We start from the raw sequence: 21,642 nt of genomic DNA, 5'->3' as shown, positions 1-21,642 counted from the left end.
TAATTGAGTAGTGATGATGATGATGATGATGATGGTCCCACCTCATACCCCTACATCGGTTTGAGCTGGACGATTTATCTATATGAGATATTTTTAAAAACATGCAATGTAACCAGTTGGCAAACAAATAACGGACTGGTTATTGATTTCAGACATAGTAACCCTTCAAATGAATACCAATAATTAAAAACAAATTTTTTGACGGATTTCCAATCCAAGGCTCATCCAGAACGTTTCCAACCCGAAAATTAGCTGGACTTGATTAGGAATTGAACCTAATGTTTAAGAGCGTGCACTAATCAGAATTGGTTCTAGATAACGATCTAGAACTACGAGAGAGATCCAATGATACTATAGTTCTTGATAACGAGCTCTACAGATCACAGGCAAACTCAAGCCTTTTCAGTTTTCGCTCCAAACCCTATTTTAAATTGTGAAAACAGATGAATTGTTAAAAAGAAAGTAAAATAATTTAGAAAATATTACAAGCCAAAAAGCAATTTGTCAACCCGATATGCTTTTTGTTTCCATTTCAGAGGTTTAAACCTGATGTACTCATATCCAGATTATCTATGTCAGTCTCCGCGCGCGTGACTCAAACATGTGTAGCCGACTCTTTTTTTTTTACTCTACTATTTAATATTATATAACTATATTCAAACAAAAAATCCATCATCATCAATGAACATAATAACTTAATGTACCAAATAAATTAAAAAAAAATATTTCAATTTTACAATCTTCTTTATAAATTTACAAAAAATCTATGCTGTCTACAAAACTGACTTTATGTGTGAAATACAAAGCCGTTTAAACTCTGCCATTGTTGCTGCACGTTTTACTTGCCTGGGCATCGAATTGAAAAAGTTTATTCCTTTGTACAACAGAGAGTTCTGTGATCTTCCAAAAAGAAAATTTGGTGTTCTGGCATCTTCCGCGTTTCTAGTGTTGTACCTATGCAAATTTCTTCTTCTATCAATCCGGTCACACAAATATCGAGGCAACAAATTATTAAAAATTTTATATAGAAACACCATTGTCAAAAAATATACTCTTTGCTTCACAGAAAGCCATCGCAATGCGTCCAGCATAAAACTCGAGGAAGTGTATCTATTACATTTTAATATTAATCGCATAATTCTATTTTGTAAACGTTGCAATCTCAATATTTGCGTATTGTTTTCCAGGAATAAAATGGATGAGCAGAAATCTATATGTGGTGAAATAATTGACTTGTACAACTGAATTTTACTTCTAATAGTCAATTCATCCTTTAACCGGCACAAGACACCGTATTTTCTGGCCATTTTTTTTGATGACATTATCAATGTGAGACTTAAAAGTTAATCTGTCATCAATAATTACTCCAAGATACTTTATTTCATTTACGCGATCAATCGTCTCACCATCAATTTCAATATTTACGTCTAGTCTGGAGTTGGCTTAAGAAATTATCAAGTACTTTGTCTTACAAATGTTTAACTTTAGTTGCTAAAATTTTAACCAATTCGCTAGATAATGTAAATCTTGGTTTAGAAGTGCTACAACATCAAGCGGATGCTTCGCTGCAATGAACAGAACAGTGTCATCAGCGAATAAATTAATATCACAGAACCGTAAAACTCGCTTCATGTCATTGATGTAAATAATGAATAAAATCGGCCCTAGAACACTTCCTTGCGGTACACCAAGTGTATTAGCAATGGAATCCGAATCAAAATCGTTAAAACGAGTCTTCTGAGTTCTAGCACACAAATAGCTTTCAAACCATTTGTATGCTGTCCCTACGATACCAAAGCGCTCCAATGTTTGTAACAATAAGGGCCTAGAAATTGTTTCAAAAGCGCGTTTTAGATCCAAAAACACCGCAAAAATAGTTTCTTTAGCCTCGATTTTTTCTCTCCATTTTGCTAACACCAGATTCAAAGCAGACTCACAAGAGTGACCCTCTCGATAACCTGATTGCTCTGGGATTAGCAAGTTATTACTATTTAAATAATTCATCAGCTGGCCTTTTACAGCAAGTTCTAATATTTTCTCTAATGTGTGCAACATGTTAATGGGACGGAACTCTTCGGCTTTATTCGTCCCAGTAATCTTGGGGATAGGAACCACAAGAGATTCCTTCCAAACTTCAGGCACATGCCCCGTTTGTAATGATTCATTAACAAGGTCCAGCAGGTCGTGTCCAATAACATAAAAGCAATCTTGTATGACTTTTGCGTTGACATTGTCGATACCAGCCGATCTTTCCAAAAAAAAAAAAAATATCTTTCAACTCTGCAAAAGTAATTGGATGAAAACCATCAAAGCTACAGTTATTATTGATCGGCTGTATTATCTCGTCCGGTTCATTGACCAAATCAATGCTTTGATTGATCGATTGAACACTATCAACGAAATAATTGTTGAATTTCTCTGCTATTACTCGCGCTGATTGTTCTCTCAAACCGTCAAATGTTATGGATTGCGGAAAACGATCTTTATTTTTCATTAATGTTTTTAATATTTTCCATAACTCTTTGCTGTTATTTTGATGTTGATCGATCTTCCTCTGTATATATTCACAACGGGCCTTTTTCAAGGCGCGTGAATATAAATTACGCGCGACAGTGTACCTATTCCAATCATCGTTATCGTTACTTCGGCAAAATTGTTTGTACTTTTTATCTCTTTTACGTTTTAAACGTAAAAGATCCAAAGAGTACCAGCTGTTCGATTTATCCGATTCAATGTATTTTTCAAAAACTAGACTACTGGTACACTCTTTCAGCGTATCGGTGAGAACAGCTGCTTTATTATTCAACCAGTTATTGGAAGAAAATCCAAGCTTCTCAAAACAAGCTGAGACAATGCCTGCTTTGAATATCTATTCCAGCACTTAATTTTTACCTTTTCATCACGGTTTCGATCATTCTTTATCAAAATACAAATTGTCTCATGGTCTGAAATTTTACAATCGGCCTCTGTAACAGAATGAACGTTGTCAAAATTGGCAAACACGTGATCAATTAATGTACGCGAATGTCTGGAAATTCTCGTAAATTCTGAAACCGTTTGTGTTAAATTGTGAAACCAGTTATTGGAAGAAAATCCAAGCTTCTCAAAACAAGCTGAGACAATGCCTGCTTTGAATATCTATTCCAGCACTTAATTTTTACCTTTTCATCACGGTTTCGATCATTCTTTATCAAAATACAAATTGTCTCATGGTCTGAAATTTTACAATCGGCCTCTGTAACAGAATGAACGTTGTCAAAATTGGCAAACACGTGATCAATTAATGTACGCGAATGTCTGGAAATTCTCGTAAATTCTGAAACCGTTTGTGTTAAATTGTGAAAGTTAGCTAACTGCTTCAATTGATTCGAATTCGGATCATTTAACCAATCAATATTGAAATCACCAGCAATGACATTTAATTTGTTTAAATCAACGAAGTTATCCCACCAGTTATCTAATATTTCTAAAAAACGCTGGTTACTTGAACTAGGGGAGTGATATAAAAGTCCGAAGTTTCCAATCGTCATGCCTCCTTCAACTGAAATTCCAAGGAACCAATTGTTTTCAACAGATTCGTTTGATAGAAGATATTTTGATAGATTTGATAGAGATATTTAGAAGTAGTAGATATTTTGACAAAGCAATCACGTCTAACTTTTAACTCTAGACAGTAAAAAAAACTTGAATTGTGTAACATGTACTTTGATCATGAACAGGAAAAAAAGTCCTACCCTACAGTGAAATTAAGGGAAAAATTATCAAGTACAAAATTAGAAAAATGCAATTAACCAAATATATTTTTCTCGCAAGTTTGGGAATTCACGCGCTACGTATCCTCCACGTAAAAAAGACTTTAGTGTACTTTTGATTCGGATGCAATTTATACTTGATTCAAGGCGTTGTCGAGTATACAATAGAACCTTAAAAGTAACTAAAATCTATGTCAATGTTTAAATAACTAGAGCGAAATTAAAACTAGGGTAAACGCATTTATGTGCAAAAATTGCACGATTTATACAACACAAGCCATAGGATAAATGTTAAATGCCATAAAGTATAATTACAACAATTAACGCCTTCCAGCAATGTCGGTATTTTCTAAGACATAGTTCAATAGCATGATTCATTTCCATGTTTTTGACATTTATTACCGCTATAAGAGTACTATAAGTACGCCTATAAATACTACCAACTGTTAATAGATTACTCTCTGATGGATGGAACGGTGTAGCTCATTGAATACTAATTAGTTCACGAGAGCTAGCCGTTGTTTGTGGTCGTGAAGCTGTGATCGTTTACTGATGATAAATTTTACGATCCTTTTTCAGATATTTCAACCGTTCGGGTGATGGAAGCGAAAGAACGATTGCTACTCTAGTTAACCACGGCCACCAAGGTGAGTTAAATCCTGGTTTTAGAATGGCTCCCATTATGGGGTTGAATTTCAATTAACTGTAATGTCTTTTGATTGATCAGCGCAATCTGCGCTGTGGTTTCACTTTCGATGGACCCAGTTTGAGCGCCTTTAGCGAATTTATCGAGTTAACACACAACAACAAAAAGACAACGCTACTTCCGAATAGATTACTCACCCAAAACCCCCGCCATCGAAAATAGCCACAATTAGCGAAGCAAACCGCCGTCGCGATCACGGACAAATCCGGCTTATAAATAGACATCGTGCATCGCCGCCCGAAAACAGGATTCCGTAAAGGTCATCGTCGCCCAATCAGTGTCAGTTTGAAAGCTTTCGACTCTTGTTGTGTTGCATGACCATTTATCCACTGGTAGACCCGAAACCGAAACCGAAACAAACAAAAAGTGCATTAAAGGCCAACCATATTGACCAATCTGTCTATCTGTTTCTGTCTCCTTTTCCTCTATTGCTTTGTTTGGCTCGCTGCTGGCTGCTGGCAGTAGCGAAATCGCATAGAAGAAAAAGGGCTAAGTCAAGGTGATGGACCAACCCTCGGCGAAATGTTTGACCGAGCGACCGGCCGGGTGCCCGTGTTGGTAGGGTAATGTTTGCAATAGAAAACCGTTCCAACTTTCTCTCCCAAAGAGGTGGCAATTGCGCGTCTCTTTCTCCCCACCGGGGTGAACTAGGGGCAACGAGAGTTGGTTATCAAAGTGCATTCCACTTGCCTTGGGAAGCGAAATTTGAATCGGGCTGAAAGCACCCAACTCCTCGGTGTCAGGGCGCGGGGAGTAGGACTGCGGAGGCAAGCAGTCAGTTACGGTCAAGATCACCGTACGCGGAGGAGGAAGGAAGCGAATTGCAAGCAAGTCAATGCCATCATCGTCGGTCGGATCCGAGTGCTTCTATCTATCGAAACCAGTTGTGCTCGGCTACTGAACTACGCGCGATTTTTTTTCTGCTTCTCCAACGGCTGTGAAATGCTGACAGGTTGTAAAGGGTGTACTTCAAATGCACGATGAGAAGTAAATACAAATTGCATCAATCCTAACGGATATTCTGCGGCAGGCGGAGAAGGCTTACTCTGACTGCAGTTTCCGTTCCAGTGTTGATGATGTTGGTTGTTGCGTCTATACAGCTGGCTCCCAAGCCGCCTGCGAGGTAATCGCAAGTGGCATCGCCGCGCTCCGTCAGTGAAAGTGATTGAAGTATAGAAATAATAATCTCACATTATGTGAGCGGCATGAGGAGAATGTTACGCCTTGGGTGGGGATTGTTGACTACCCGGGATGGTATTGTGATTTGTTTGTTGGAGTTATAGAATTATTCAAGCAGAATTGAAGAGTTTTTCCTTTGTGACTAAATCAAAAGTATTACTATATTTCTTATTTCATAATAAATCAGATCAGAAATTGCTAAATTTATTTTTAAGATGATGATATTTATAACATTTTTCTAGAACATTTCGACTTTGTAAAAAATTGTTATCAGGTTGCCCAAACGAGATTTATGAAAAATTAACTTTTTCAAGCTACAAACCCACTCTTCCGCACTTTTTCCAAATTTAATCGATTGCTACATTTTTCCTTATATTTTATTATTTTTGTGAGTTTTTGACGTTGGACTAACGTCTATATCGAAGTTAGGCACCTGAATTTGAAAATCTAGTAATTCAACCGGGAAAAACCAGGGAAAAGTGGTCAGGTTTTGAGCGCTTATATATCAGTCATTTCTTTTCACAATTTCGAGGTTTTGGCATCAACCGATCAGAAGTTCTTTTACGGTTGAATTTATGTAACAAAAATAACCTATTGTTCGAGATACACTATTGAAAAATTGATAAATCACATCGATTGTCTAAATCATACCGAGCAACCAATCACCACCTCTCTTCACAAGCACAGTCGACACTAACGGATACAACCGATCTGACTTTGTAAACAGTCTCGCAGCTTTCAACCAATAACGAGCTCGCTTTCGGTAGCTGCAACAGGTGTTTCAACACCGTTTTAAAATTCTTCTTTTATCATTACCACTGAACTGATTCTAAACACCAATGGCTTGATTGATGGGGGAAATATTGCGCAAGATTGTCATATAATAATTTAAATATGTTTTCGATACTAAACTAGTTAAAAGTTGTGTTAAAAGTCGTGCACATTCAACCAATCACAAGCTCGCTTCTTGTTTGCTCGCGGATGGATTTTTGCTTTGGGCTATATAATAGCCTGTGTCGTCTCATAGCAAGTGGAAGGCCTCATCAGTTAACAAGTGGAAGGCCACCAGGCCGGTCTTGTATAATCAGCAGCGGTGGCTGATTCCAGCGGCCAAACTGAGCTGCAGCAGAACCAGAGCGGTGGTATCAGGCAGCAGCGGCGGAGGTAGTGGGCAGCTGCATTTCTTCGGTTCTCCTTCGATCTGAGTTGGACCCCACCAGCGGTAATCCAATTCAGATATCGTTGGGTGAAAACTGCACGAAACTGCCAGAACTGCCAGAAACTGCACGAGCCAGCACCGCCACTAGGAAAGCTACCGCCATTTAGTGTGTGTGCAGTGTGCACATATAGCGCATGTGCATCTGTATTGCTATGACATTTGCGATGATAGGGATGGCGCTGTTGCGTGTGTATGGCTAGCTATAGCGTGTGTAAGACACTAGCATGTGTAGCATATTATGGCTATTGCGTGTATATCTTCAGCGTGTGTACGGATAGTTATAGCTTGTGTGTGGATAGCTGCTGCGTGTGTAATGATTAGTTATAGCGTATGTATGGATAGTAATAGCACATGGTTGGATAGCTTATGCGTGTGTATAGATAGTTGTATCGGATGTATGGAAAGGAATAGCGTGTGTATGGATAGCTTCGGCATGTGTGTATAAAAAACTATAGCTACAGCGTGTGTATGAATAGTTTTAACGCGTGTTTAGATAGTTATAGCATGTGTGTGAATAACTATAGCGGGTGTTTATCGAAGATTATTATTGTCATTGAAAATATTAAAATGTCTTAACGAACACAGTTGTGAATTTGATTTTACAGCAGCGTTTTAACTTCTTCAGCCAGTCTTAATTCATCGAGGAAAAATTACTACCTATGAATGATCAACACTTATTTACTAGAAATTTGATTTAGATCAAAACGGGTTCTTTTGAGTATCATAAATTATTGGTAAAAAGAGTTGCAAGTTTTCTCAATGAGCATTCATTAAATTTTCGTTTTTGTTTCTCGGTGCGCGGTTTTGATTTTGTTTCTCGCACACAGAGAAAGAAACAAACTTGTCGCTATCGTGAAAAATAACAAAACAATTAGAAATGCTCTAAATCACAACTGAAGAAGTTAAGATATTATCCTGTCACTCGCCCAAACCTTGATAACAACTACCGAAAAACGTGTGATTGAGCTCTTGCTATATTGAGTTATTGAACCAAACGTTTTTGTTTTTCAAATACATGAAGTTATATGCTGGGCTGGAACTAACCTAGCATGAGTTTTATCGATTAAATGTCAAACAATTTTCAAATTTAAAATTTTCGTTTGAATCGTTCTGGGCTCCAATTTCAGATAGTTTCGTAAAGTTTGCTTTTTGCTTAGATAGGAAAATTTTACCGATTCGCTCAATTAAATGATTGTCTTGGTAGTGCAGCAAACAAAGGGTTGATTCGAATATGTATGAAATGACAGCGATTAAATAAAAGATATCCATTCTTTTAGTATATATTATTATTTATAACGTTTTAACGTCTCAGCATTCAGAAATGCACTGTTAGATAAAATTGCAGCAAATACTAGAGTTGCAATTCTCTATTATTTGTTTTAATGGAATATAAGAATATCGTAGTCCAACGTCATGCGGTCGTGTCTTGAATACCACCCTCCTACTTTTTTTTTCAATATTTTGCATAGTTTAGTTAAGCATCGCATTCAATTATTTGACTCACAGAGCCCATTGAACATCTCAAAAAAGTTAATTTGCCTTAATATTTCAGATACAGGCCTTCAAAACACGTATAAAAAAATTTTTTGATCAAGAACTGAAATTTTCACTGCAAAGTGGGATTGAAGACGAAAATTTACAAGGAAAAAAATCCTTGAGATCTTATCGGGAGACTGCGATATTGGCATTTTTACATGTGATGGAAAACCAAGCATTTTGTAGTGCTGCGCGTCAAGTGCTTCGAAATAGTCGTTAGTTTCCAAATCTACCTCTTTTTTCGAGTGAAATCGCTTGCCAAAGAGTCACAATTTAACCAATTCGGAGCGCGATTCCTGGCAATTCCATCTGAAAGAGTGTAATTTTCTGAGCAAAACGTGATTTAAAATTCGCTCCAAATCGCTACAATGACAGTTGGTATATGGGCGAACTGTCATTGTAGCGATTTCGAACACATTTCGAGCAGTTTTAAATCTTGATTTAAAAAGCGAAGGACAACGATAGAAAAAAATTTAAATCACGTTTTACTCAGAAAATGCAGATCTTTCAGATGATATTAAAAACTGATATAGCTAAACAACTCAATTGAGCAGTCATATCGCAAGCAAAATAAGCGGGAGCGTTGTTTTTATGAAAGAGCACTTTATTTTCTTCGCCAAATGCGGCTGTTTCTCCTTAATTTCAACGCATAATCTATCCAATAATATTATTGTTTATTGGATATTTCACCATGTTAAAGGTAGTCAGCGAATATTATTCCTTGCTGATCCCAAAAAATACTAGCCAAAACAATTCCGACTGGTTTTGCGTTTCATAAGTGATGTGACCAACCGAATCGATTTTTTTTCTTAGCGTAGAGTTTGTCATAAGGTCGCAATGCTTAATCAAAACCTGAACTTCTTTTTTTCCATGGCAGCCAAAATAACAGGAATTATATCACTGCGAGAGCAATAACTTTTATAACAATTTAATAACATGTCATGAAATTTTTACAGCATTCTAGTTAAGGTTACCTAAGTGTAATGTTGAACGGAATGGAATCCAAGCATGGGAGATGGCTTTCTCTTGCATACTACCGCATTTCGGAAATTCCTCATGAATTATTGTAATTTATTCGTCCTACCTTAATCAGTAGTTACCAAACTGCTAAACAAGCACCAGCATTTGATTTTATCAATGTGCAATTTTGGATCTTTCATGAAATCTAACTTGCTATTTTATTGTATACATTTTCACACCGGTGAACCAGAATATTTTTTCAACCTGTACGTATGCATCAAGTAACCACTCATACTATGTATATTTTTTTCTTTTCTGAAATGTTGTAAACTTGGTTTGTGTACTGTATAGTAACATGGATAACGTGATTTTCATTTCACCAAAGGAACTGTGAATATCATTTGTTTGAATTTTCAGAAGCTTTTATTTTGTGACGGGAACAGTGCACGTAAATATTTCATCGGAGTGCGACAGCTCGTTTCAAGAATCCAATTCTAGTATGTTTGAAAGGGCCCTTCGTTTATTGGAAACTAGTTGAACATTCCCGGCGATGCTCGGGATCAAAGGCTTCAAAGACAGATTTTTTTTTATATTTCATTGCTGCATTAGCTCAACTCACTTAAAAAATATAATTTACATCTTATACTTCCATCATCACTTTAAGTAGGGTGTCGAACCTCTTCGTCAGTGGTTTTCTTCGGACCTTTTTTTCATAAGATTGCGCCAGTAAAACTACCGAAGAAAACCACTGACGAAGACGTTCGATACCCTACTTCAATATTCTGAGAACGCGCAGAACGGAAATACCCATATTGGATTGTTTTTTGTGATTTTGGGCTGATTTACAGAAACTGGAAGTCACCATTTTGGATTTCAAAATGACGTATGGAGTTCCACTTTCGAAAGTATTGAAATTGTTGGCCAAATATCACTTTAGAAGTCATAAATTTGCATGTTTCATGTAGTTTTGTGAATAATATATCAAATTTAGTAATCAGATACTTGTTATTTTTCTTCAAATGGTCTTCTGAACGTTAACAAACATTTTAATGAAAAAAAATTGTGTCATCGCTATAAAATGACGTATGGAGGTCCACTTTCGGAAGTATTGAAATAGATGGCCAACCGGAAGTCGCCATTTTTTAATCCACAAAACTTTGTAGAAAATAAGAAAATAAACGATTTTTAATGCTAAAGCTGCCTCTTAGTCGATATTCAAACAAATGAATCGTAACCATTCCCGCAGCTAAATGTGAGTTTTAGTTTGGATTAACGCAAAAAAGTAAAACAGTAAAATTAAGAGCTGAATGACCTTCTGGTTAAAATATCTCTAATAAAAATCAAATTCAAATTCAAAAGTACAAAAGTAAATCGAATGCCGTAAAATGTAACTATTCACAAAACTACGAAAACATCAGAAATGTAAAATGTTCATGCTCGAGATATGGGTTATTCTGCAAAAAAAATTGTAGATGAAAGAACAACGAACATTTTATTGCAAAAAAAAAACAAATCATTGAATTTTGATTCAGAGGCGAATTGCGCATAAAAAGTCAAAGTTTCGCATGTAATCGTATAAAAACGTATAAATTAAAATAAAATATTTTTCGGTGATTTTCTGTATTCTGTATGCTGTATGTGGTCCTCGTGGCTCTGTGGTTAGCGATGTCGATTGGCTCCCACACGGTTGTGATATCGGGTTCGATCCCCGATCAGGTCGAGAATTTTTTCGAACTGCAATTTTTCTCGACTCAGCTCTGGGGCACGGTGTATCGTTGTTCTTATCCTACAACATCCGCTATTAGAAGGCTGCAATATTGTTGTGCTGTATACACAAAATCATCTTCAAACATACATTTTATATTTTAACATAAACAAACATTCTAATGAAAAAATAAGCACATGTCATTGCTTTGAATTTTGATTTAGAGGCAAATCCAGCATAAAACGTCATAATTTTGCATGTTTCACGCAGTTTTGTGAATAATATCTCAAGTTTTAGTAATCATATACACTTTATTTTTCCTCAAATGTCTTTCCTGAACGTTAACAAACATTTTAGTGAGAAAAAATCATATGTCAACGCTTTGAATTTTGATTTAGAGGCAAATTTAGCACAGAAAGCCATAATTTTGCGTGTTTTCGGTAGTTTCGTGAATAATATCTCAAGTTTTAGTAATCAGATACTAATTATTTTTCCTTACATATCTTTCCTGAACGTTGGCAAACATTTTAATGAAAAAAGAATCACATGTCATCGCTTTGAAATTAGATTTAGAGGCGAATTCAGCATAAAAAGTCATAATTTTGCTTGTTTTACGTAGTTTTGTGAATAAAATCTCAAGTTTTAGTAAACAGATACTTGTTACTTTTCTTCAAATGTCTTTCCTAAACGTTAACAAACATTTTAATGTAAAAAAAATCACATGTCATCGCTTTAAATTTTGATTTAGAGACAAATTCAGCATAAAAAGTCATAAAGTTGCATGTTTCACGTAGTTTTGTGAATAATATCTCAAGTTTTAGTAATCATATACTATTTATTTTTCCTCAAATGTCTTTCCTGAACATTAACAAACGTTTTAATGAAAAAAGAATCACATGTCATGGCTTTAAATTTTGTGTTAGAGGCAAATTCATCATAAAAAGTCATATTTTTGCAAGTTTTACGTAGTTTTGTGAATAAAATCTCGAGTTTTAGTAAACAGATACTTGTTACTTTCCTTCAAATGTCTTTCCTAAACGTTTACAAACATTTTAATGTAGAAAAAAACACATGTCATCGCTTTAAATTTTGATTTAGAGGCAAATTCAGCATATTTTTGCTTGTTTTATGTAGTTTTGTGAATAAAATCTCAAGTTTTAGTAATCAGATACCAGTGGTGGGCACCATTCCGCTAATTCGCTAATTCGCTAATTAGCGACGCTAAAATTCAGTTAGCGATTTACCGATTTCGCTAATTTTTGAGCTGGTTAGCGAAACTGTTAGCGTCGCTAAAATTTTGGCCTTCGAAACGCTAATCGCTAATTCGCTAAATTTTGTAGAGAAGCGACAATACAAATATTTAGAAAAACTGTGAATTGCTGATGGCGTACGTAAATTGCTTCGAAAGATGAACATACTTTACTGCGAAAGTTACTTTTGTCAGTTTTTTTACCCTAGAATGGAGTTATCGTACAAGGCACAGGAGCATTTTGAAGAACAAGCACAAGGTCTAGATTGAATTTTCGGCACACCAAGAACGTTGGTAAATTGTAATGCGCTTCAGATTATGACAACTTTGATTCTACTTTTTCGATTCAGATATTAATTGAATATTTTGAAAACATTCCTAAGAGTATCTATTTTCAATGCAAGCTAAATAACTCTTGTTATTCTTGTTTTTACAAAATCAAATATGAATACCGTTTCGTGAACCTCTTACTGTAAATAGCTTTAAAAAGTAATTGTTTTCGTTTGTTTAACCAAAACAGATCAAAGTGGTCCAAATCTTACAAAACACGAGCAATAAATATAGCGATATGACTATTTACATATTAAAAAGTTAGCGATTAGCGATTAGCGAAGGTTCCGCTAATGTGGGTTTATCGTTTAGCGTTTAGTGATTATCGAGCTAAATTTTCCGGTTAGCGACTTAGCGTTTAGCGTCGCTAAGTTTTCGGTTAGCGGTGCCCACCACTGTCAGATACTAATTATTTTTCCTCAAATGTCTTTCCTGAACATAAACAAACATTTTAGTGTAAAAAATCATATGTCAACGCTTTGAATTTTGATTTAGAGGCAAATTTAGCACAGAAAGTCATAATTTTGCGTGTTTTACGTAGTTTCGTGAATAATATCTCAAGTTTTAGTAATTAGATACCTATTATTTTTTCTCAAATATCTTTCTTAAACATCAACGAACATTTTAATGGAAAAAGAATCACATGTCATCGCTTTGAATTCTGATTTGGAGACGAATTAAGTATAAAAAGTCATAATTTTGCATGTTTTACGTAGTTTTGTGAATAAAATCTTAAGTTTTAGTAATCAGATACTAATTATTTTTCCTCGAATGTCTTCCCTGAACATCAACAAACATTTTAGTGAAAAAAGAATCATATGCCATCGCTTTGAATTTTGATTTAGAGGCAAATTTAGCACAGAAAGTCATAATTTTGCATGTTTTACGTAGTTTTGTGAATAATATCTCAAGTATTAGTAATTAGATAACTATTTTTTTTATAACTAATGTCTTTTCTGAACATCAGCAAACATTTTCATGATAAAAAACCTACATGTCACCGCCTATTATTTTTGATTTAGAACGATTCAAAATGATGATGAATACTGTACACCACAGAGACTGAGGGAATAATATCAATAAGATCAAGCGTTACGGAATTCCATTTTTATATAGTAGATGAAAAGAATAATATTGACTGTTATCGTGATTGTACCGAGAACTACAATTGGGCAACCCCGAAGAATGTTGATTTGCAACGACATCTCTGTGTTATTCCAAGGACTTTTTAGCTCATGTAACACTTTTCTTGACTTTCCTGGTAACCATAGGCGCCAACTTCAGGGGGCTGAGTATTTTTTAGTGGAAATACTTCCCATGGTGAACATTTACAGCAGATGTTCTGGAAATCCCCTACCCTTAATTAGCTCCACCAACTTCTAACGGCTTTCTAAGACGTCGCAGACGGTACGCATGAGTATTTCCTTTCCAATTTTCTGAATATCCGCTTTAACTGTTCCAAGTTGAAGATCTTGCCACCAGCAAGCTTCGACATCATGTAGAACCAGACAAAAAATTTCTGAAATGCTTGGGACCCATTATTTTTATCCAGAAAATCCGTCAAATTGTACATCCACCAACTTGCTTGCAGTAAGCGCTGGTGCACCGTCTTACTGGAAAAAATAGTGGTCATCTCTGAAGAGTTTCGAAACCTTGGGAAACGATTTTCTCCAAAACTTCCGTTTAAAAGCATTGGATTTGACGCCATTGTCGATGAAGGCCAGGTGAAGCTAATCTCGCTTTTAAACTCCAGGACAAATAGTTTCTCATCAGGAAAAAATAGCTTATGATCAGCGTGCCGTGAAAGTATTATTTTTATTCTGAGTGGACTTGGAATCGCCGTGGATTGTACACTTCTTGTAAGCCTTTCATCCAAGGTAACAGGGAATACGGAAGTTATATTATGCGAGTTGTAATCCGGCATTCTAACAACATGTCCCGCCCATTGTACCCTTTCAGCTTCAGCGACTTTCTGGACTCTGGATTCGGCGCAGAGTTGCGTCAGCTCGTGGTTCATTTCTCGCCTCCATACGCCACCCTCATATACCCCGCCAGATGATCCTAAAAATTGGTCGACAAAAAAATCGTTTCTTACAGTCAAAACTCATAATAAAAAAAACTTCGTATGGTTATTTTGGTAGTTCAACTCACATATTTAAAGGAAAAAAAGTAGGAGGGTGGTATTCAAGACACGACCGCATGACGTTGGACTACGATATTCTTATATTCCATTAAAACAAATAATAGAGAATTGCAACTCTAGTATTTGCTGCAATTTTATCTAACAGTGCATTTCTGAATGCTGAGACGTTAAAACGTTATAAATAATAATATATACTAAAAGAATGGATATCTTTTATTTAATCGCTGTCATTTCATACATATTCGAATCAACCCTTTGTTTGCTGCACTACCAAGACAATCATTTAATTGAGCGAATCGGTAAAATTTTCCTATCTAAGCAAAAAGCAAACTTTACGAAACTATCTGAAATTGGAGCCCAGAACGATTCAAACGAAAATTTTAAATTTGAAAATTGTTTGACATTTAATCGATAAAACTCATGCTAGGTTAGTTCCAGCCCAGCATATAACTTCATGTATTTGAAAAACAAAAACGTTTGGTTCAATAACTCAATATAGCAAGAGCTCAATCACACGTTTTTCGGTAGTTGTTATCAAGGTTTGGGCGAGTGACAGGATAATATCTTAACTTCTTCAGTTGTGATTTAGAGCATTTCTAATTGTTTTGTTATTTTTCACGATAGCGACAAGTTTGTTTCTTTCTCTGTGTGCGAGAAACAAAATCAAAACCGCGCACCGAGAAACAAAAACGAAAATTTAATGAATGCTCATTGAGAAAACTTGCAACTCTTTTTACCAATAATTTATGATACTCAAAAGAACCCGTTTTGATCTAAATCAAATTTCTAGTAAATAAGTGTTGATCATTCATAGGTAGTAATTTTTCCTCGATGAATTAAGACTGGCTGAAGAAGTTAAAACGCTGCTGTAAAATCAAATTCACAACTGTGTTCGTTAAGACATTTTAATATTTTCAATGACAATAATAATCTTCGATAAACACCCGCTATAGTTATTCACACACATGCTATAACTATCTAAACACGCGTTAAAACTATTCATACACACGCTGTAGCTATAGTTTTTTATACACACATGCCGAAGCTATCCATACACACGCTATTCCTTTCCATACATCCGATACAACTATCTATACACACGCATAAGCTATCCAACCATGTGCTATTACTATCCATACATACGCTATAACTAATCATTACACACGCAGCAGCTATCCACACACAAGCTATAACTATCCGTACACACGCTGAAGATATACACGCAATAGCCATAATATGCTACACATGCTAGTGTCTTACACACGCTATAGCTAGCCATACACACGCAACAGCGCCATCCCTATCATCGCAAATGTCATAGCAATACAGATGCACATGCGCTATATGTGCACACTGCACACACACTAAATGGCGGTAGCTTTCCTAGTGGCGGTGCTGGCTCGTGCAGTTTCTGGCAGTTCTGGCAGTTTCGTGCAGTTTTCACCCAACGATATCTGAATTGGATTACCGCTGGTGGGGTCCAACTCAGATCGAAGGAGAACCGAAGAAATGCAGCTGCCCACTACCTCCGCCGCTGCTGCCTGATACCACCGCTCTGGTTCTGCTGCAGCTCAGTTTGGCCGCTGGAATCAGCCACCGCTGCTGATTATACAAGACCGGCCTGGTGGCCTTCCACTTGTTAACTGATGAGGCCTTCCACTTGCTATGAGACGACACAGGCTATTATATAGCCCAAAGCAAAAATCCATCCGCGAGCAAACAAGAAGCGAGCTTGTGATTGGTTGAATGTGCACGACTTTTACCACAACTTTTAACTAGTTTAGTATCGAAAACATATTTAAATTATTATATGACAATCTTGCGCAATATTTCCCCCATCAATCAAGCCATTGGTGTTTAGAATCAGTTCAGTGGTAATGATAAAAGAAGAATTTTAAAACGGTGTTGAAACACCTGTTGCAGCTACCGAAAGCGAGCTCGTTATTGGTTGAAAGCTGCGAGACTGTTTACAAAGTCAGATCGGTTGTATCCGTTAGTGTCGACTGTGCTTGTGAAGAGAGGTGGTGATTGGTTGCTCGGTATGATTTAGACAATCGATGTGATTTATCAATTTTTCAATAGTGTATCTCGAACAATAGGTTATTTTTGTTACATAAATTCAACCGTAAAAGAACTTCTGATCGGTTGATGCCAAAACCTCGAAATTGTGAAAAGAAATGACTGATATATAAGCGCTCAAAACCTGACCACTTTTCCCTGGTTTTTCCCGGTTGAATTACTAGATTTTCAAATTCAGGTGCCTAACTTCGATATAGACGTTAGTCCAACGTCAAAAATGTACGTTCATTATTTTCGTTTGCTAAATCCAAACTGCCGTGCTTTCCGTCTAACCCCTTTCAATAAATTTTGTACAGTGGTCCTATCGACCTTATTCGTCGCCAAACGCCAGCTAGATTTATTCTGTTGCTCGATTTCGATGGATTGGTTAATTTTTTTGATATTTTGTGTGACCAAGTCTCAATACTGTTCGAAAGGGCGGAAATCTGGGCTGTTAAAGGGAAGGTAGTAGGTTGTGGTCGTAGGGAACCACAACCACGTTGTTCGAATCGTACCGCTCGATCGTTTTTTCCCACAGTGGCAGCTTGCCAAGTCCGAACAGGACAGCACAGGCGTGTTACGTTGCTCTAGGAATGGTAGCAGCCGATTCCAGGCTTACCTGGACGTAGATCTCTTAATTGAAGGTTTCGTAGTGATGGAAATGCCGCTTTTAGACCACATGTGCATATGGCCTGCCAGACGAGCTATTTTTTTCGGAAATTTCGATAATTTAATGGTTTTGAAAATTTAGGCCACCTTCTCTTTTCCTAATACGTTATAAAATTCCTGTCCCGGAAGCTGTTCGAAATCAACCTTCACATAAGTTTCGTCACCCACGGTCGAACTTTGTTAGCAGATTACAGTTTTCCGGACCACCGCTTTGCCGAGGTGTTTTGATCGTAATCTGGGTTCGCCACATTGGCCGCCTTAAACGTCGACAACGCGGCTGGTTTCTTGGCCCGCTGCACATTAATATGGGATACAATGACCTTGCCAGTGACGTACCTGATGGAGAGGTTAGGATCCCGCTCATAATTCGTTTCCACCTTCTTCATCGTCGCTGCCACGTCCGAATTACGATTGCCGCCGCTTCTAGGCTTCCTGACGGTCGACAGACGCGCCCTGAACACTTTTGAAATATATGTTATGGTCGATTTGGCCACATCCAGTAATTTTGCCAGTTTGGCGTGCGAGAACGTCGGAATCTCTCGCTGTGCGAGCAAAATTTGGACACGCTGTTCCTCTTGCTTGGACGCCATTTTGAAAACTGGAAAGCAACCGGTGAAAACTCATTTTGGCAACCATTTTATATACAATCAACTTCCAAATGCAACATTTCATGGTTTTTTCAATGCATTTTTAACAGAAATACACCAATTTGAAGTCGACTAATTTTTGCGCGTTCCAGTCTTTAGGCACACGTCGTTCGAAAACAGCCAAGTCCTCCTCGAGCATTGTGAACTACAGGTCTTACAAGCATGTTGTACATGGTGCACATGGTACGGAGGCGAAGTTTATCAGACCTCAAGGTCTTGCGGAGTCCATAGTAGGCACGACTTGTAGCTGCGGTATGTCTACGGATTTTTCTGTTGCGGTTGTTGTCTGACGTTACCAATGATCCGTGGTACCCAAATTCGTCAACCACTTCGAGCTCTCCTCCGTGGATTACTACTCTAATGTATATGCGAGCCCTATTCACCTTTTTCTGGTATGCCTGAAAGGCGTTGGGTCTAAGAAAGCCACTGCGACCGTCTTGTTGATTACCTTTTGTGGCAGGCCCCGAATGCTTGACACAGGTTACAAAGTATCCGTATTCATTGATGAACAAGGTTGGTTGGTAGTAATACTGTGCCCCAATCTGGTATCGCATAGTCAAAGAGACAAATGACCTTTTTGGGATTGGAATTTAATACCTGATATGGAGTTAAAAGGTAACGTCCGAAGAAGTAATGGCTAGCAAATGCAAGGGCTTTACACTGACAAAGCAGGTTAGCTGACGTTTCATCTGCAAGGTTGCAGAAGCATGATCAGGTGATAAAGAGCAGGGCAGTGTCCGAGAATAACTCCCGTGTAGAGACGTAGTTCACCCACTTGAGACCGAGGTTCCTCTTGGTTATAGCAGGTGTTTTTTTGTAAGATTGTGACCAGGGTTGCAAGCTTTGGAGAGATAAACTGCATAGATTGTCTGCTGCCCTGTGTGTTGTTCCATTGGTTAGCTATTTCTAGCGTTTCCGATGTTTCGAGTTCACGTTTGGAGGTACTCAGAAACGGCTCAGGGTCAATGAATTGCTGTGCTGATCCTTGCCTTGCGAGATACTAATCATTTTCATTGCCCTCGAAACCACAGTGTCCAGATACCCAGTACAATCGAATTTGGTTCGTGGTGCGTGGTGCGCATGTCACTGGTAATGGAGAGACAAGCCAGTCTTTAAACTTTATTAAACTCTGCGTAGGCTGTGACTTCATCTACCGTTGGCCTCCACATGAGAGCGGCGTAGGTAATTTATGTCCGTGCAATGGTTATGTAGAACCAGAGTGCCAATTGTGGTTTCAATTCTTAGGTTTCGCCAAATAGTATGCTGCAAGCTCGAATTACCGTTGTAGCTTTTTTGATTTGTCAATTTGAGCCGTCCAGTTCAGCTTACTTACATACTTACTTTTAAGACGACAGACCGATTATCGATCCAGTGCCGAATCCAGAATACGTCGCCATGTCCCTCGGTCTTGGGCTGCTATCGTCCAATCGCCCCTAACACCTATTTCGCGTGCATCCTCGTCGACAGCACACATCCAACGAGTGCGGGGTCTACCCGAAGTCGACGACCTCTATCGGGATTCCTGCTAAATATAGCCCTCGCTTGACGCTCATCCAGCATTCTCGCTACATGCCCAGCCCACTGAAGCCTGCCGTGTTTTATCCGCTTGACTATATCCGCCGATTTGTATGCCTGGTACACTTCATGGTTCATGCGTCTGTGCCAAACACCATTTTCTAGTTTGCAGCCAAGGATTGAACGCAAAATCCTACGCTCAAAAACACCAAGAGCTCGCCGATCGGCCTCTTTCAGCGTCCATGATTCATAGCCGTAGAGAGCCACCGGAAGAATCAGTGTTTTATAGAGTGCAAGTTTAGTACGGATTTGCAGACTGCGGGACCTTAGCTGGTTACGTAGTCCGTAAAAGGCCCTGTTTGCGGCTGCTATCCGCCTCTTTATCTCACGGCTAACCTCGTTGTCACATGTCACTAATGTTCCCAGGTAAATAAATTCGTCGACTACTTCAAATGTTTCCCCATCTAGCACCACCGCAGCACCAAACTCAGACGGACTACCACGCACTCTGCCAGCCACCATGTATTTCGTTTTGGCAGAGTTTATGACAAGCCCTAATCCCGCAGCTCCCCTCCTGAGAGGTCCGAAGGTCTCTTCCACAGCTCTACGGTTGATACCAATGATGTCGATATCGTCCGCAAAACCGAGAAGCATGTGCGACCTCGTAATGATGGTGCCGCTTCTCTGCACACCAGCCCTCCGTATAGCACCTTCCAATGCTATGTTGAACAATAGGTTCGACAGCCCGTCACCCTGCTTCAAACCATCTAACATCACGAACAAGTCCGATATCTCACCGGCTATCCTGACGCTTGATGTAGAACCTTCGAGGGTAGCACGTATCAGCCTAATAAGCTTTGTTGGGAAGCCATGTTCAACCATAATCTGCCATAATTCATTTCTCTTGACTGAATCGTACGCTGCCCTGAAGTCTATGAACAGATGGTGCGTCTGCAAGTTGTATCCTCGAAATTTATCGAGGAATTGTCGCAAGGTAAACATTTGGTCTGTCGTGGAGCGTCCCCCTCGAAAACCGCATTGCTACTCGCCAACAAAGGTCTCCTGCAACGGCCTCAGTCTGTGGAACAGGATGCGGGAGAGAATTTTGTACACGGTATTGAGAAGAGTTATGCCCCGATAATTGCTACAGTCCAGGCGATGACCTATTTTGTAGATCGGGCATATGAGACCCTCCAACCAACGTGTGAATGCCCTCCCAGAACTTGATCCTACAAATTCTTTTTGCCTTGCGTAACTCAGTGCTGTACTTAGTGAGCGACGCTCTGTATTCACCCCAGTTGGATGTGCTTTTTGCCCTGTTGAACAAACGTCTGGCCTTACGGCGGAGGTTATTGAGCGTTTCGTTCCACCACGGCACGTTTCGACACACCATCCGTTCCTTTAAAGGACAGCTGGCCATGTAGGCATCAGTGATCCTATGTTCAAGATCACGTGCGGCCGTATCAAGTTCAGCGGAAGTGCGTATGTCGATTGAGCAGAGTGACCGGGAGTTGACTAAATGATCCTTATACAAGGACCAGTGAGTCTTCTTTGAGCTCCTGAATTTCTCACTTTTCAAAGGATCAACAATGAAATGCCGTTGATCAGACAAACTTGGTTCGTCAGAAACATGCCAGTTTTTGACTTTCTCAGTGATGTTCGCGCTGCAAAGAGTGAGGTCGAGAGCCTCGTCTCTTATGGCGTTTGTAAAAGTGGGGCTGTTCGCTACATTGCATATATTGACCTCGTAAGAAGTAAGATATTCAATAAGGTACTCACCCCGATTATTGGTATCCTAGCTGGGCCAAATCGTGTGATGAGCATTCGGCTTGTTGGTTGCTTTGCAGTACCTCACGAGTGCGCAGATCCCAGGAGGCGGAATATCGTCCAGGTTCCCGGGAAAGTAAGCGGTTGCGATGATTATGTCCTGCTTCCCGTTGGACGTCGGAGCTTCCGCTATTATGGCAAAGACAT

General features: G+C 38.5%; 1 protein-coding gene across 1 annotated transcript in view; it reads left to right on the top strand.

The window, feature by feature from the left end:
- Positions 1–21,642, top strand: part of LOC129720961 (ecdysone-induced protein 74EF-like) — a 307,590-nt gene that overhangs the window by 156,728 nt on the left and 129,220 nt on the right. The window contains exon 2 of the mRNA XM_055672930.1: positions 4,332–4,399. The gene's annotated coding sequence lies outside the window, so the exon portion shown is untranslated. The remainder of the gene's footprint in view (positions 1–4,331; positions 4,400–21,642) is intronic.

This window comes from Wyeomyia smithii, chromosome 2 (assembly GCF_029784165.1).
Source record: "Wyeomyia smithii strain HCP4-BCI-WySm-NY-G18 chromosome 2, ASM2978416v1, whole genome shotgun sequence".
NCBI classification, from domain to species: domain Eukaryota; kingdom Metazoa; phylum Arthropoda; class Insecta; order Diptera; family Culicidae; genus Wyeomyia; species Wyeomyia smithii.
The sequence above is the reverse complement of the archived record's forward strand: the minus strand, read 5'-3'. Positions and strand labels throughout refer to the sequence as shown.